General features: G+C 45.6%; 2 long non-coding RNA genes across 3 annotated transcripts; both read right to left on the bottom strand.

The window, feature by feature from the left end:
* Positions 1 to 2366: 2366 nt before the first annotated feature.
* LOC310645480 lies at positions 2367 to 5702 on the bottom strand. 2 transcript variants are annotated; one of them, XR_014493510.1, is made up of 4 exons: positions 5237 to 5702; positions 4224 to 4362; positions 3262 to 3641; positions 2367 to 3109 (listed from the first exon to the last, which is right to left on the bottom strand). It is a non-coding gene; the product is annotated as an uncharacterized lncRNA (long non-coding RNA). The 2 variants fall into 2 exon arrangements; XR_014493511.1 differs by having other exon boundaries at positions 2368 to 3641.
* Positions 5703 to 10125: 4423 nt separating this feature from the next.
* On the bottom strand, positions 10126 to 14021 carry LOC310645481. The gene is made up of 2 exons (XR_014493512.1): positions 13603 to 14021; positions 10126 to 12579 (listed from the first exon to the last, which is right to left on the bottom strand). It is a non-coding gene; the product is annotated as an uncharacterized lncRNA (long non-coding RNA).
* Positions 14022 to 14027: the final 6 nt, after the last annotated feature.

Here is a 14027-nt window from a genome sequence, read left to right as displayed (position 1 = left end):
TCATTAACCACCATTAACCGCCTTAAACCACCATTGACCCACATTAACTGCATTAACGACAATTAACACCCATTAACCCCCATTAATGCCCATAAACCACCATTGACCCCCATAAACCACCATTAAGTGCATTAACCCCCATTGACTCGCAATTTACTCCATTAAAACCCATTAACCGCCATTAACAACCATTAATCCCCATTGTCCACTATTAGTCCTATTAAACCCCATTAACAACAATTGACCATTATTAATCCCATTAACCCCCATTAATAACAATTAACCGACATGAAACCCCATTAAGCACAATTGAAGTTGGAGGGGGGGAATGATTAAGAACGGACCAAAAGGCCCTGGGGGACTGCAAATTTCAACGGACAGGAAGTCCGCCATGATAAGAACGGAAGTAAGCGGGGATGATAAAAAAGAACGGACAAAAAGGCCCTGAGGGACTGCAAATTTGACGGACAGGAAGTCCCCATGATGGGAACGGAAGTTGGAGGGATAATTAAGAAGGACGTACCAATAGGACCTGGGGGACTGCAAATTTCAACGGACAGGTAGTCGGCCATGATGGAAACGGAAGTTAGCGGGATGATAAAAAAGAACGGACCAGAAGGCCCTGGGGGACTGCAAATTTCAACGGACAGGAAGTCCCCATGATGGGAACGGAAGTGGGAGGGATAATTAAGGACGTACCAATAGGCCCTGGGGGACTGCAAATTTCAACGGACAGGAAGTCGGCCATGATGGAAACGGAAGTTAGGGGGATGATAAAAAAGAACCGACCAGAAGGCCATGGGGGACTGCAAATTTCAACGGACAGGAAGTCCCATGATGGGAACGGAAGTGGGGGGGATAATTAAGAAGGACGTACCAATAGGCCCTGGGGGACTGCAAATTTAACGGACAGGAAGTCCGCCACGATGGGAACGGAAGTTGGAGGGATAATTAAGAAGGACGTACCAATAGGGCCTGGGGGACTGCAAATTTGACAGGACAGGAAGTCCGCCTTACTGGGAACGGAAGTTAGGGGGATGATTAAGAAGAACGGAACGGAAGTCATCCATGATGGAAAGGTAATTTTTCCACAGGCCCGGGGGGACGGTAAGTTTAAACGGACAGGATGTGCGCCTAGCTGGGAAGGTGTCTGTGAAAGGGGACGCTCTGCCCTTTGTTGTTTCGCTTATCGGAGTCCCGATGCTAGGCAAAAGGCCTACGACGTCCTCAATGATAATTCTATGGGACGGAAAACCGTGCCCTCCTGTGGTAAAACCGGGTATTGCGGCCGCCGAAGGAAATAATCCTTTTTAAATAGCGTTTTGAGGTTATTACCTTTCTTTATTATTACCGCCTTATTAACATGAATAGGGGGACGGGTGACCCTTTTGCTGAGACGCAGGCGCACAATAAGAGGACCTAATATTGATAAGGTTTGATTAATAGAGAATAATAATCTTAAAACGCCACTTGAAAGGTTAATTTATTTTGGTGGCTGCTACGCCGGCGTATACCACAGGAGGGCACTGTTTTCCGTCCCTTAGCGATAGCGGCGTTGAGGCCTTCGAAAAGGTTTACCGGGGTCTCGGTGATAATGTTATGGGACGGAAAACTGCCGTCCTGTCGTCAAAGCGGGATTTGCGTCCGCGAAAATAAAAAAAAATATTTTTAGTAGCGTTTTAAATGGACGGTCTACTAACTTGTTGATCGGACGTGAATTCCGCCGTGCCCGCAAGGTCGCCGCGAAAGGAACTTGGGCGATGACTAAGAAGAAATGACTTTGTAAAAGGGGACGCTCTGCGCTTTGTCGCTTCGCTTCTCGGTGTCCCCATCCTAGGCAAAAGGCCTACGACGGCCTCAATATTAATGCTATGGGGCGCGAAACCGTGCCCTCCTGTGGCCAAACGGGGTATTGCTGCCGCCGAAACAAAAAACCTTTTTAATGGCGTTTTAACTTGTCCTTTTTATTAATGCTTTATTATTACATATGAATATTAACTCCTCGTTATTAATATTAATAACGGTACCCGTTTGCTGCAACGCAGGCGCGGAAGAACAAATCCTTCTTCAGAAGCCTTAAAGCGAATTAAGCCCTACGTTGGCCTGTTAATATTAATAATTTTAATAATATAGAATGATTTAAAAATGCCGTTAAAAAGGTTTTTTTATTTTTTAATGTATTTATTTTTTGACGGAAGGATTCGGAAAGTTATCTTCCTATGCAAAAACCGTTTTGTTGCGTCCTTATTAATTTCCCAGGAAATTACTGGTTAACGATATGGGAAATAGCGTGTACTAGCAGAATTGCTAAATTTTTAGAATGGTAGATTTGTGACCGTTTGACTATTTTAAATTATTCCGGTTGTGTGTGCGTTCTTACGCATGTGGGAATGCAAATTCAGACTGACCCTTCCGCACGCAAACAATTGTCTTTTTCTGAAAATTCCCCGCTTATCTTATCTTTAGAATATGAATAAATTAATTTTAATCCTTGACCGTTTCGCGATGCCGACAAATGCGTCTTCGCCCGATATTGGTTTGTTGTTGCCTTTTCTACAGATCCTCACCTTTAGGCTTTAATTATATCGTTAAAATAAAAATTAAAGTACTCCTGGTTATATTTTTCAACCTAATTATTTAAGGTTAGTTTGACTCCTATATATTATAAAAAATAGGATTTGGAATGAGACGTCATATTTTACCTTCTTAAGATATATGTATGTGCTATGTAGGCTTACTTTCCACAAATGTACTTTTCTCATTAAAAATGATTTTTTTTTGTTCCCTAGCGATATGTTCCGTGTTTAATATTTTCAAATGGTTTCTTTGTATGTTTGAGTCGTCCGAGTCGTGGTTATCCCAAAGATCCTTTGTTCAGACGCGAACGGAATCCCGTTCATTTCTGAAGATGTTTCGCCTCTCGTCTGAAAACCCGCTTCGCCTCTGATTAGATAGTGGGGAATGGAAGGATTTATATTACCTGTGGACGGCTGGTCCTTTTAGAGTCTCTTCAGATCTTTCCACCGACTCGGTTTCCACAAAGACCGAACCCCATCCTCTCACGCTGGCTCCACAGACTTATTTCTCCATCTACAGCTGCAGCACGTGACTATACATATAACAATATTTTTTTTCTCGGTAAATACTAAAACTTTACTTCTCATCAACTTTCACATAGATTTACAGAGAAGGCAGGAGATGAAAGCAGCAAAAATGGGTTGAGGAAAGCAGAGCAGATCAAAGCGGAACAAAAGAACCCACCTGCTTGGAGACTAAAAGGCACAGCTGCAGCAAGTCTGCATCCCGGGAGGCAGAAGGGCTTGGCCTCCAGGGCGCAGGCGAGGAGGCCTGCCCGGCAGTAGTGAGGGCGGCAGCTTGCCTGAACGAACAGGTTTCACGCGTTGACCCGAGTGGGAATTTGTGGTTTACTGAATGGGCCGCACCGGCCTGGTGTACGCCTCGTGTTAAGCCGAGACCGAATGCTGGGGCTACCGTGATCTTCCGTGGATGGTCTGTCGAAGGCTGGTTGAACGAACCTTCCCGAGGCCGACCACGTTGGCGAGGACAGGACCGATCGGGCAATAGATGTTTTCCTTCCTCTATAGGCCGTGTGGGTGAAGCGACTCCTCTTCTACTCCTGTCTGTTAAGAGAAGTGAATTAGGAGATCGTGTCGTTTAAATTTTTTGCTTGTGGATTGGAAAGGCAAAATGAGACACCGGAGCCTCAAACTGAGACTGCGGGTGAAAAAAGTCCACTTGGGGAGAATATAGAGTTGTTTAAAAGCTTACAATTTATTTATTGTTTTGTTTTCTTTTTACCAAACCTCTTTCCTCTTTCTTCCTTCTCGTAGAGGATGGGCTTCCCTGTGACTCACGAGGCTCTCTGTGACTACAGAGCAGCCCTCTGGCTAACTGCTCCCGGACTGCTTTTCAGTCAATAAAGGTCTCTGTGGATATTCTGCTACTAACTAGCGTAGACAAAATCTGGCAGAGCGTAACAACATTGTGGCGGTATTTTAAAAGGCAAATCTTTGATTTTAAAGAAAGTACCGGCAGGGGCCTGGAAAGTTTGTTACTCCCTCTGTGAAAAACGCAGATGCCGCATTATATCTCAAGAACAAAATAGATCGTTACAGCATTGGCAGAGCCAGAAACGATGGAGAGTGCTGCTGAGAAGATCAGAGCGGACTGTAGGCACGTAACACAAAACACCGGCTCCTTACCTCTAAACTCCAACCTCTCGCTGTCCCCCGTGGCCGAAAGGATAGGGTGGTCACCTTGGTGTTTAACTTTCCAAGGGACAGACTGATCAAAGGTCTTCGCAGAAGGGCTCCGTGCCTGCATCAACTGAGCGGCCTAGTTCTAGAAAGTGGGAGCAACGAGTGTTACACAGACTGCTTTTTGCCCCAAAAAGGGCTAAAGACAAATGCAAAACGGCTAATAAAGTTGCCCCTACGCTCGGAAAAACAGTGCTGACTCAAAAGGACCCAAAATACTATCAGAAACACCCTGGGTTTTCTTATGGCACCTGCTTGCTGCAAAGCTACCTGCTTGCCTGTCTCGTGTCCTCCTTTCTGTTTTGGAAAGGTCTCTCTGCATACCTACCGGACTCTGTGACAGGACCCTGGAGAGCGGCTCTTAACCGAGTTTCCACATGAAACTTAACCTGATGCTTAATTTGAACTAATTTCAGTGGCATAATTTTGCTCCGATTTCCACTTTATGATGTGAAATGTGATGATGTGCTTCAACCCAAAAACCTAGAACTAAGGAGAAACTTCCTGACAGTTACAACAATTAACCAGTGGAACAACCTGCCTCCAGAAGTGGTGAATGCTCAAAAACTGGATGTTTTTAAGAAGAGACTGGGCAGCCATTTATCTAAAATGGTATAGGGTTTCCTGAGCATGGGGGTGGACTAGATGACCACCAGGGTCCCTTCAAACTCTGTGGTTCTGTAAGTTCTGCCTAAGCAGGAGATTGGACTAAATGACCTCCAAGGTCCCTTCCAATTATTATTATTATTATTATTATTATTATTATTATTATTATTATTATTATTATTATTATTATTATTAAAAAGAAACGTACGTACGTACAATCTCCTTAAATAAATAGCAGGGCAGGTCAATCAAAACTATTCTTGAATGAAAACATCTTCGTTTGGTGGACGGGGGTCAGCGGGGTACACTTTTAAGAGGAACCTATTAAGACCTTATACAGAGAATTGCCATACCGCTCGTTCTTCTACATCCGGGAGTGGGGCACTGGGAAAACACCATCAAACGGCTGCCTTGCTTGACAGCCTTCGAGGAGACCCCCGAGACGGGACGGAACGCCATTCCGGACCCGGACGCCAAAACACCTTGAGTGCCGGCCCCGGCTCTAAAAAGGAGCTCCGCGATCTTTGCAGCACAACAGAAGGCGCGGCTGAGCTAACAGGAAGTCCGCCATGGCGAGAAAGTCGCAGCGAAAGGAAGATGGCCGGGAAGACTAAAAGGAACGGACAGGAAGTCGGCCGTTTCGAGGTCTTTGTAAAAGGGGACGCTCTGCGCTTTGTCGCTTCGCTTCTCGGTGTCCCCATCCTAGGCAAAAGGCCTACGACGGCCTCAATATTAATACTATGGGGCGCGAAACCGTGCCCTCCTGTGGCCAAACCCGGTATTGCGGCCGCCGAAAGAAATAAACCTTTTAAATGGCATTTTAAATCTACGGTGTAACGTTGATCGGACGTGAAGTCCGCCGGGCCCAGAAAGTCGCCGCGAAAGGAAGTTGGAGGATGACTAAGAAGAATGGACCGGAAAGCGGCCATGGTGGAAAGGACTGGAAGCCCACCGTGAAGATGTCTCTCTCTGAAAGGAAGTTAGGGGAATGATCAAAAAGAAATGACCGGAAGTCAGCCGTCATGGAAGGGACCTATTTCAAAAGTCCTGGGGGACGGCCGATATCAACGGACAGGAAGTCAGCCGGGCCGAGAAGTTCTCTCGAAGATTACACGGGAGGAACGAGACGGCGCACATGCGCAGAAGGCCGACGGGAGCGGCTCATCCTTTTCGAGGAAGTATAGAGCGGCAACGCTTTGGCTGACGCTCTGCGCTTTGGTGCTTCGCTTCTCGGTGTTTCCAACCTAGGCAAAAGGCCTACGGGGGCATCAATACTAATGCTATGGGATGCAAAAGCCTGCCCTCCTGTGGTCAAACCGGGTATTGCGACCGCCAAAAAGAAATACACCTTTTAAATAGGATTTTAAGGTTATTATTCTCCATCTTTATTATTAACGCCTTATTAATGTTAATATTAATAATGCATTATTGATATTAATAGGGTGACAGATGGCTGAGACACAGGCACAGAATTAAATAGTATTAATAAGGTTCTATTAATAAAGAATAATAATCTTAAAATGCCATTTAAAAGATTTATTCCTTTTGGTGGCTGCCGTACCCGCTTGGACCGACGGAGAACACGGTTTTCTGTCCCTTAGAGATAGCACTGAGGCCATCTAAAAGGCGTACTACGATGCCCACGATTGCTAATGCTATGGGACGGGAGACTGTCAAACCGTATATTGCAGCAGCCACCAAAAGAAAGAAACCTTTTAAAGGCTTTTGAAGCAGGATTCCTTCTTCTGTGCCTGTTCTGTACTCCTTGGAGGACTGAAAATAGTGCCGTCCTGTGTTCCGGTCACAATTAATAAAACTTTTTAATGACATTTTACCGTTATTTTTCTGTATTTTTATTACTAACAACTTATTATTAATAGGGCAACGGGAGGTCCGTTTGCTGCAACACAGGCACAGACGGAGTCCTGCTTCAAAAGCCTTAAACAAAGTTAAGGAGGACTATGATGCCCTATTAATATTATTAAAGTTTAAATAATAAGGAATAACCTTAAAATGCCATTTAAAAGATTTATTTCTTTTGGTGGCTGCCAAAAGAATCTCAGAAGATTTAAGAATAGGGTAATTGTGCATCTCTTGGACTGAGCTACGACCTGAAACCTATCCTGATGCTTAATTTGAACTAATTTCAGTGGCGTAATGTTGCTCTGATTTTCACTGGATTTAAAAAGAAAAGTACTGCTGTTTCAGGCAGGCACTGTTACAGTTATGCTTCTGTATTGTTTTATTTTAAAAGTGTGGACAGCAATTAAGCCTAATGATTTGCAAAATTTGATTTAGAGTTATGTTTATTCCTAGAGTGTAGCACGCTAAGGTTTAAGATGTAATCTATGTAAATAGTTATTTCTAATTTTACATTTGTTTCTAAGTTATTTTATATCTAGGCAGCTTTTGTTTTTTCTACCGTCAAAGTTCTTCACCAAAAACACTAACATTGTAATCTATAAACATTAATGCCATTGAAATCGGTCTTATAATTACACAAGAGGATTGTTCAGAAATCAAAAGTTCGCCAAAGGACATGCCTTCTTATCTTGTCTCTAAATGCCTGCAAAGTGGGGCCCGCAAGCACCATCCGAAGATTCTGCTGCACGGCCTGGCAGGCACGCCAGAAAGGGCCCTTCCCGGTAGACTGCCGAGCTCTGCTCCTGGGAAGGCCCTTGGAAAGGTCCCTCCTGCTATTTCCCACCAAAACTGCAATATTGAGAGTGGTGGCCATCGCGACCTCCCACCGTGTTTCCCGCTGCCTCTTTCTCCCAACTCGGCTCCCAACCTTACTCAATTTCCATCCCCAACTCTTTAAAAGGAAAAGCCTTAACCTTGCTGAAACGTCAAAAAAGAAAAAAAAATCCTCAAGGACAACTTATCTGTTTTCCTGAGTTCCTTCTTAACAGCCACAGCAGGGCAGGTCACCCGTCCGGGGGAGGCTCTAGGCTGCAAATCCAGGGAACGTAACCTTCTTTCTCCACTGCCTTTCGGCCTGTAGGCCTTTGTAGGAGTGGCCTCTTACCCTTCCTCCTCACCCACAGGACTGCTACCTCGGTCAGTGCAGCTGTGATTGGTGAAGTTAGCAAAATTGCAAGCTGGACTCTGCAAAGACCCAAGTCTCCTGTTGCCCCCAGAGACCTGCTTTTCCTTTCTTTTACCTCTGGGCGGTGGGCGGGCTTCCCCCCACCCTGCAACCTGGAGAGGAAAGGGAGGAATCTCCTGCCCTTCCTAACCCTGACTTGCTTTGCAAAAAGTTCTACAAAGTTAGATGGATGGCAAACAAATCAATAAATTCCATGAGTTCCAACTTCTCTCCCCCATTTTATCCATACTTTCAATGATAAACCTTTAAGGCACCAATATGTTATATACATTTTCAAAATAAATTTTATTTATTTTTATATCAATTTATATTTATCATTTCTTAATAAAAAGTACACAATTTATTTCAATTAAAAATTTTATATTCAATGTACATTAATATAAATATCTCAAAGGGATATCCTTTAGAAACATCAAATATAAACATAAACACCCAGATGCAAACAAAGTCATTACTAAAAGACAACATGGGTTTGTCAAAAACAGATCATGCCAGACAAATCCTACTGCATTCTTTGACCAAGTGACAAAATTAGTGGACCAGAGGAATGCTGTGGATATAATTTACCTGGACTTCAGTAAGGCATTTGATAAAGTAGAGCACAACCTACTTGATAAGATAGAAAAAGGTGGGTTAGACAGCATCACCACCAGATGGATTCGTAGCTGGCTGATCCACCGTACTCAGTGTGTGGTCCTCAAATGAACCGCATCGACATGGAAGGAAGTGTGTAGTGGGGTGCTCCAGGGTTAGGGAGCACCTAACCCTAACCCTAACCCCAACCCTCTCTACCTTGAGCCTGGTGGGAATCGAACCTGCACTAATTGCAGGCAGCTAGTATTACTTAAGCAGGCATTAGCCCACTGCTCCACCAAGGCTCCCTGTTAAGTTGGGAGGGAATGGTGTTACTTAAGGAGCCAATAGCCCGCTCCTCCACCAAAGGTCCTTTTGAAGCTGGGAGGGAATGATTAAGAAGCATGGACCAAAAGGGCCCCGGGGACTGCAAATTTGAGCGCACAGGAAGTCTGCAATGCTGACAACGGAAGTTAGTGGGTATGATAAAAAAGAACGGACCGAAAGGCCCTGGGAGATTACAAATATAAAGGGACAGGAAGTCCGCCGTGATGGGAAAGCTAGGGGGATGATAAAGAAGAACGGACCAAAATGCCCTGGGGGGACTACAAATGTGACCGCACAAAAAAGTCCGTCTTGCTGGGAACGGAAGTAACGATGATAAAGGACAGACCGGTAACCCTGGGGGGACTGCAAATGTAAACGGACAGAAAGTCCGCCATAGACCTGGGGGATTAAAATTTCAACGGACGGAAAGTCCGCAATGATGGGAACGGAAGTTGGGAAGTTATTAAGAACGGACCGGAGGTCGGCCGTGATGGAAAGGTAGTTTTTCAAACGCCCGAGAAGACGGTAAGTTTACACGGACAGGAAGTCCGCCGTGATAGGAACGAAAATTAGGAGGGTGATTAAGAAGGACCTCAATAGGCACTGGGGGACTGCAAATTTGAACTGACGAGAAGTCCGCCGTGCTGAGAACGGAAGTTAGGAGGATGATAAAAAAGAATGGACCAAAAGGTCCTGAGGGACTACAAATTTCAACTGACAGGAAGTTCGCCATAATGGGAAAGGAAGTTAGGGGGGATGATAAACAAGAAAGGAACAAAATGCCCTATGGGACTGCAAATGTGAAAGGACGGGAAGTCCCTCTTGCCGAGAACGGAAGTTAGGATGATAAAGAAGAACAGACATGTAGGCCCCAGGGCACTGCAAATTTGAACGGACGGGAAGTTCGCCGTAATGGGAACGGAATTTGGGAGGGCGATTTAGAGGAACTGACCGGAAGTCGGCCGTGATAGAAAGTTAGTTTTTCAGAGGTCCGGGGAGACGGTAATTTCAACGGACGGGAAGTCCGCCGTACTGGGAAGGTCTCTGTGAAAGGGGACGCTCTGCCCTTTGTGGCTTCGCTTTTCGGAGTCCCGATTCTAGGCGAAAGGCCTACGACGTCCTCGATGATAATTCTATCGGACGGAAAACCGTGCCCTCCTGTGGTAAAACCGGGTATTGCGACCGCCGAAGGAAAAATCCTTTTTAAATGGCGTTTTAAGGTTATTATCTTTCTTTATTATGACCGCGTTATTAATATGAATAGGGGGACGGGGGACCCTTTCGCTGACACGCAGGCGCAGAATAAGACGGCCTAATATTGATAAGCTTTGATTAATACAGAATAATCTTAAAACGGTACTGAAAAGGTTGATTTATTTTGGTGGCTGCTACGCCGGCGTATACCACAGTGGGGCGCTGTTTTCCGTCCCTTAGCGATAGCGCCGTTTACCTTATCTTTAGAATATGAATAAATTAATTTTAATGCTTGGCCGTTGCGGAATGCAAATGCGTCTTCGCCTCCTATTTTTTTCTTGTTGCCTTTTGTCCAGATCATCGCCTTTAGGCTTTAATTATATCGATAAAATAGAAATTAAATTACTCCTGGTTGGATTTTTCAACCTGATTGTTTAACGTTATTTGGACTCTTATATATTATACAAAATAGGATTTGCAATGAGACGTCACGTTTTACGCTCTTAACATATATGTATGTGCTACGTAGGCTTACTTTCCGCAAATGTACTTTTCTCCTTAAAAACGATTAAATTGTTCACTAGCGATATGTTCCGTGTTTAATATTTTCAAATGGTTTCTTTGTGTGTTTGAGCCGTCCCGAGTCGTGGTTATCTCAAAGATCCTTTTTCCGGACGCCACCGGAATCCCGTTCCTTTTTGAAGATGTTTCGCCTCTCGTCTGAAAACCCGCCTCGGCTCTGACTAGATAGTGGGGAATGGAAGGATTTATATTCCTTGCGGATGGCTGGTCCTTTTAGAGTCTCTTTGGAACCTTCCGCCGACTCGGTTACCGCAAAGACCAAACCCCGTCCTCTCACGCTGGCTCCACAGACTTATTTCTCCATCTACATCACGTGACTATACGTATAACAATATTTTTTTTCTCGGTAAATACTAAAACTTTACTTCTCATCAGCTTTCACGTAGATTTACAGAGAAGGCAGGAGACGAAAGCAGCAAAAAATGGGTTGAGGAAAGCAGAGCATATCGAAGCGGAGCAAAAGAACCCACCTGTTAGGAGACAAAAAGGCACGGCTGCAGCAAGTATGCATCCCATCCCAGGAGGCGGAAGGGTTGGCCTCCGGGGCGTGGGCGAGGAGGCCTGCTCGGCGGTAACGAGGGCGGCAGCTTGCCTGAATGAACGGGGTTCACGCGTTGAGCCAAGTGGGAATTTGTGGTTTCCTGAATCGGCCGCGCTGGCCTGGTGTACGCCTTGTGTTAAGCTGAGACGGAATGCTGGGGCTACCGTGATCTAGGAAACCCCTGAAGTTTTCCGTGGATGGTCTGGCGAGCGCTGGGTGAATGAACCTTCCCGAGGCCAACCACGTTGGCAAGGACAGGACCGATCGGGCGGTACATCTTTTCCTTCCTCTCTAGGCCGTGTGGGTGAAGCGACTCCTCTTCTACTCCTGTCCGTTAAGAGAAGTGAATTAGGAGATTGTTTCGTGTAAAGGTTTTAAGTGGATTGGAAAGGCAAACTGAGACACCAGAGCCTCAGACTGACACTGCAGGTGAAAAAAGTCCCCTTGGAAAAAGTATAGAGTTGCTTAAAAGTTTACATTTTTTTGTTTTCTTTTTAGAAAAAATCTTTCCTCTTTCTTCCTTCTGATAGAGGATGGGCTTCCCTGTGGCTCACGAGGCTCTCTGTGACTACAGAGCGGCCCTCTGGCTAACTGCTCCCAGACTGCTTTTCAGTCGATACGAGTCTCTGTGGATATTCTGCTACTAACTAGCATAGACAAAATCTGGCAGAGCGTAACAACGTTGTGGCAGTATTTTAAAAGGCAAATGTTTTATTTTAAAGAAATTATCGGCAGGGGCCTGGAAAGTTTGTTACTCTTTGTGAAAAAGGCAGATGCCACATTATATCTCAACAACAAAACAGATAGTTACAGCATTGGTAGAGCCAGAAATGATGGAGAGCGCTGCTCAGAAAATCGGAGCTGACTGTAGGCACGTAACACAAAACACCGACTCCTTACCTCTAAACTCCAAGCTCTCGCTGTCCCCCGTGGCCCAAAGGATAGGGTGGTCACTTTGGTGTTTCACTTTCCAAGGGGCAGGCTGATGAAACATCTTCGCAGAAGGACTCCACAACTGCATCCATCGAGCGGCCTAGCTTTTTTATTTATTTATTTATTTATTTTAATCCCATTTATATCCCGCCCTTCTCCGAAGACTCAGGGCGGCTTACAATTTAAGCACAAACCAATGTGCTTAGCAATAGCCTTCATTCTATGTATATGCCTGCTTATTAGGGCTTCCCCCCCCCCCAAGCGGCATTATTACAAAGTCTGCTTATTGCCCCCAACAATCTGGGTCCTCATTTTACCTACTTCGGAAGGAGGAAAGGCTGAGTCAACCTTGAGCCTGGTGGGATGCGAACCTGCAATAATTGCAGGCAGCTGGTGTGACTTAAGGAGGCATTAGCCCACTGCTCCACCAAGGCTTTCTAGAAAGTGGGAGAAACAAGTGTTACACAGACTGCTTCTTGCCCAAAAGAGGGATAAAGACAAATGCAAAACAGCTACTGAAGTTGCCCCTATGTTCGGCAAAACAGTCCTGACTCAAAAGGACCCAAAATACTATCGGAACCACCCTGAGTTTTGTATGCCGCCTGCTTGCTGCAAAGCTACCCGCTTCCCTGTCTCGTGTCCTTTCTGTTTTGGATTCTGCTGCTAAGATGGCCCTGAAGGTCGTTTCTGACTCCCACCCACCCCGGCCAGAAAGTAAAGCGTCGGGCCCCTAGGAAAGGGCCTTCTCTGCACAGCTACCAGACTCTGCGACGGGACCCTGGAGAGTGGCTCTTTGCCCGACTCTCAGAAGATTTAAGACTAGGGCAATTGTGCTTCTCGTTAACTGAGTTTCCGCCTGAAACTTATCCCGATGCTTAATTTGAACTAATTTCAGTGGCATAATATTCCTCCGATTTTCACTTGATGATATGAAATGTGATGATGTGCCTCACCCCAAAACCAACTAAGGAAAAACTTGCTGACAGTTAGAACAATTAACCGGTGGGACAACCTGCCTCCAGAAATGGCGAATGCTCCAACGCTGGAAGTTTTTAACAAAAGACTGAGCAGCCGTTTGTCTGAAATGGTATAGGGCTTCCTGAGCACTGGGGTGGACTAGATGACCTCCAGGGTCCCTTCCAAGTGTGTGGTTTTGTAAAGTCTCCTGCTTGAGCGGGAGTTGGACTGGATGGCCTCCATGGTCCCTTCCAACTCTGTGATTCTGTAAGTTCTGCCTTAGCAGGGGATTGGACTAGATGACCTCCAAGGTGCCTTCCGATTTTTTATTATTATTATTAAAAAGAAACGTACGTACGTACGTACAATCTCCTTAAAGAAATAGCAGAGCAGGTCAAGCAAAACTATTCTTGAATGAAAACATTTTGGTTTGGTGGACGGGAGTGAGCGGGGTACGCTTTTAAGAGGAACCTATGAAGATCTTATACAGAGAAGCGCCATACCGCTCGTTCTTCTACATCCGGGAGTCGGGCGCTGGGATAACACCATTAAACGGCTGCCTTGCTTGACAGCCTTCGAGGAGACCCCCGAGACGGGACAGAACACCGTTCCGGACCCTGTCGCCAAAATCCTTGAGCGCCGGCCCCGGCTCTAAAAAGGAGCTCCGCGATCTTTGTAGCACAACAGAAGTCGCGGCTGAGCTGACAGGAAGTCCGCCGTGGCGAGAAAGTCGCAGAGAAAGGAAGTTGGCAGGGAAAACTAAAAGAAACGGACAGGAAGTCGGCCGTTTCGAGGTCTCTGTGAAGGGGGCGCTCTGCGCTTTGTGGCTTCGCTTCTCGTGTGTCCCGATCCTAGGCAAAAGGCCTACGACGGCCTCATTATTAATAGTATGAGGCGCGAAACCGTGCCCTCCTGTGGTCAAACCCGG

This window comes from Vipera ursinii (genome assembly GCF_947247035.1).
Source record: "Vipera ursinii genome assembly, chromosome: 11".
Classification (NCBI taxonomy): Eukaryota; Metazoa; Chordata; class Lepidosauria; order Squamata; family Viperidae; genus Vipera; species Vipera ursinii.
The sequence above is the reverse complement of the archived record's forward strand: the minus strand, read 5'-3'. Positions and strand labels throughout refer to the sequence as shown.